The sequence below is a fragment of the Grammomys surdaster genome, unplaced genomic scaffold (genome assembly GCF_004785775.1).
Source record: "Grammomys surdaster isolate TR1022 unplaced genomic scaffold, NIH_TR_1.0 125180, whole genome shotgun sequence".
NCBI lineage: Eukaryota > Metazoa > Chordata > Mammalia > Rodentia > Muridae > Grammomys > Grammomys surdaster.
In genome coordinates this window covers 189-3,352 of record NW_021620072.1, presented here as the reverse complement: position 1 = coordinate 3,352, position 3,164 = coordinate 189, and the positions used below count along the sequence as shown (strand labels likewise).

The 3,164-nt window shown below is 39.7% G+C and overlaps 1 pseudogene; it reads left to right on the top strand.

Annotated features, from left to right (window-relative positions):
• Positions 1-5: 5 nt before the first annotated feature.
• LOC114637160 lies at positions 6-1,607 on the top strand (annotated as a pseudogene).
• Positions 1,608-3,164: the final 1,557 nt, after the last annotated feature.

Below are 3,164 nucleotides of genomic sequence, written 5' to 3'. Positions count from 1 at the left end.
AGATTGGAGAATCAATCCTCAAGAGACTAATTCTTAATTTTTGGAAAGGCTGTCGAAGGAATGATAAGCAACTTTGCCTGACTGCTTCAAAATTTGTGGTACATCTTATTAACCAAAATGTGGCACATGATGTTCTGTGCCTGGAGATGCTCGCTTGGCTGCTAGAGAGACAAACAGATGACAGTGTTGAAGTATGGGCTTCAACACTCTTGAAGCTCTGGGCTTCCTCAAGGAGTGTGGTCTCAAATTAAGCCAGGTGTAACCAAGGGGAATCAGTGCAATCTTTGAACACCTTGAAAACATTCTACATGAGTCTGAGATAGACAAAAGAGTTCAGTACATGATTGAAGTGATGTTTGCTATACAGAAGATGGATTCAAAGACCACCCTGTTATTCTAGATGGAGTTGGTTTAGTGGAAAAGGAAGATCAGTTTACATATATGCTCCCCTTGGAGGATGACTATAATCCCGAAGATATTCTTAATGTTTTCAAGATAGATCCTAATTTTATGGAGAATGAGGTGAATTACAGGGCTATTAAAAAAGAAACACTTGATGAAGGAGACAGTGATTCAAACACAGACAGAGAAGCTGGAAGTGGTGAAGATGAGGAGGAGGAAAAAGAGGAAGAAGAAGGAGAAGAAGAGGAAGGAGGACAAAAATTAACTATTCATGATGAACCAGAAATCATTTTTCCGTACAATATATCTTGCCATTCAGTTAAGTTTAGATTTTGAAGAATGTGCACACAACTTGCTGAAAATGGAGTTTGCTGAGAGCCAAACAAAAGAAATCTGCAACATGATACTTTATTCCTCTGCCCAACAAAGGACCTATGAAAAATTGTTTAGCTTGTTAGCTGGGTGGTTCTGTACAATGAAGAAAGAATACATGAAATCATTTGAAAGTATATTCAATGAACAGTATGACACCATCCATCACTTAGAGACAAACAAATTGAGAAATGTTGTTAAGCTGTTTGCTCACCTTTTCTACACAAATTCACTTCCATGGAGTGTTCTCAAATGTATAAAGCTGAGTGAAGAGACCACGACATTGTCTAGTAGGATTTTTGTCAAGATCTTCTTCCAGGAACTGGGTGAATACATGGGTCTTCCTAAATTGAATTCCAGGTTAAAAGATGAAACTCTTCAGCCATTCTTTGAAGGACTGTTACCCCGAGACAACCCACACAATACCTGGTTTGCCATCAACTTCTTCACTTCCATAGGTCTCGGAGGTTTGATGAATGAACTTCGAGAACATCTGAAAAAAAAAGTATGCCTAAGGTCATTGTAGCCCAGAAATCAGAAGCTAAGCAAAAGAAACCAGTTCTGACATCTTCATCTTCAGGGATATCCTCAGCAACTGATTTCTCTGACTCAGATTCTGACAGCAGTAAGAGCAGCTCAGAATTCTCCAGTGAAGCAAGTGAATCCTGCTCCTCAAGCAGTCAGAGCTCCGCCTCAGCTAAAAGTACAAGAAAGAAGAGACAAGGGAAGGCCAGAGGTTAAGAAGTGGATAAGTTAGCCAGGGGCCACCAGGTACATGACAGGAGACAAGAAGGTGGCAGGGAGGACCAAATGCACCAGGAAGGGAGGATTGAGAGAGCAAGATCTAGAAGATACAGATCTCAGGACTCACAAGATGCAGACTGGTGAGATCCCCTGGTAAAGCTCATGGAGGGCAGAAGCCATGAGAATAGTTACAGCAGAGTTGGTACTAGCCTAGATTGAGACTAACACAAAGGGCCAGAAGACAAGCATGGAAAGCCAAAGAAGAAGCAGTGAGAGAGAAGAGATTCTTTTTCTAAAATTGAGAAGTAAAGAAGCCGAAATCAGGACAGTGATAATGTTAGAAGAAAATATTGCTCCAAATCAAGGGTAGAAATTGCTCCAAATCAAGAGTAGAAAGCAATCTGGTTATAAAGGAGATTGGTGACGGATTCAGAACTGTGGGGTGAGACCATGGGAAAAATCGAGCAGATACACTGAACATTCTAGGGAATCAAAGAGAAGTCAGGACCAGAGGAGAGAAAAGTCTTCAACAACACAAATATAATTCTAATGACAACTGAACATACCTTACATTCAATCCAATGTCTATTTGACATTGATGGATTTTATAGAGAACTCTTGAATAAAGTACCTGATATATATTTTAAAGATGTTTCTTTTTGACATGTTTTATAATTGATATATCTCAAGGTCCTTTGTGTAAAAATCATAAAGAAAAGGGATTCAACAAAGGGGTAAGTCTTATGTTTTGTGAATAAAAGAAACAAATATTCATTGAAAAAATATAGAATCTTAAAGAAGTTTTACTATTTATTTTCCTGATTGCTAATGACATTGAGGACTTTTCAATGTGTTGGCATACATTCATATATCTTCATTGGATATTCACAGTCCTTTTATAAGATCCTAACCCTCGGTCAGGGTCAATGGTACTTACTTTGAGATGCCCCCAAGTGAGACACCAAGATGCAAATCGATGCAAATCAACGCAAAAGCAAGAGGTTTATTTTCAGGCACGTTGGGGTCGAGCTTCAATTAGTCCCTCAATGGGAATCACTAGAAGGCCACTCCAAATGGATATTACAAGCAGTTTTTATACATTTTAGGGGCACAGGTTACATCAGCAAGGTTACAGTTGAAACATATTGGCTAAGCATATTGACCTTTAAATCTATTGGCTAGCAAACATTCCATGCATTTGAACTCTACCTGGGACTTTCCAGAGGATCAGGTGATTATCAGTACATTCTGAGAACTTTTTACTCAAAAATGTTCCTGTGGGTAGAAAATGGACCTTGGCCTGGCCTTGACCTCAATCAGGAGGGGGAAGCTGGAAGGAGGGTATGGGACTGGAAAACGTCTCCCTTTTGCCAGAACTTAGAGCATCCATTGATCGTGTTTCTGGCTTCCAAGATCCTGAAGCAGAGAAAAGTCTGATTCTGAAAGAACTTGGGATTCTGTTTTAGTTACTGTTCTATTGCTGTGAAGAGACACCATGACAATGGAAATTTATAAAAGAACGTATGTATTTTGGGGCCTTGTTTACAGTTTCAGAGGGTGCATCCATGACCTGGATTCACTGGGAGCAAAGCAACAAACTGACAGGCCTTTTCCGGAGCAGTAGTTGACAGCTTTGAACTTTCTCA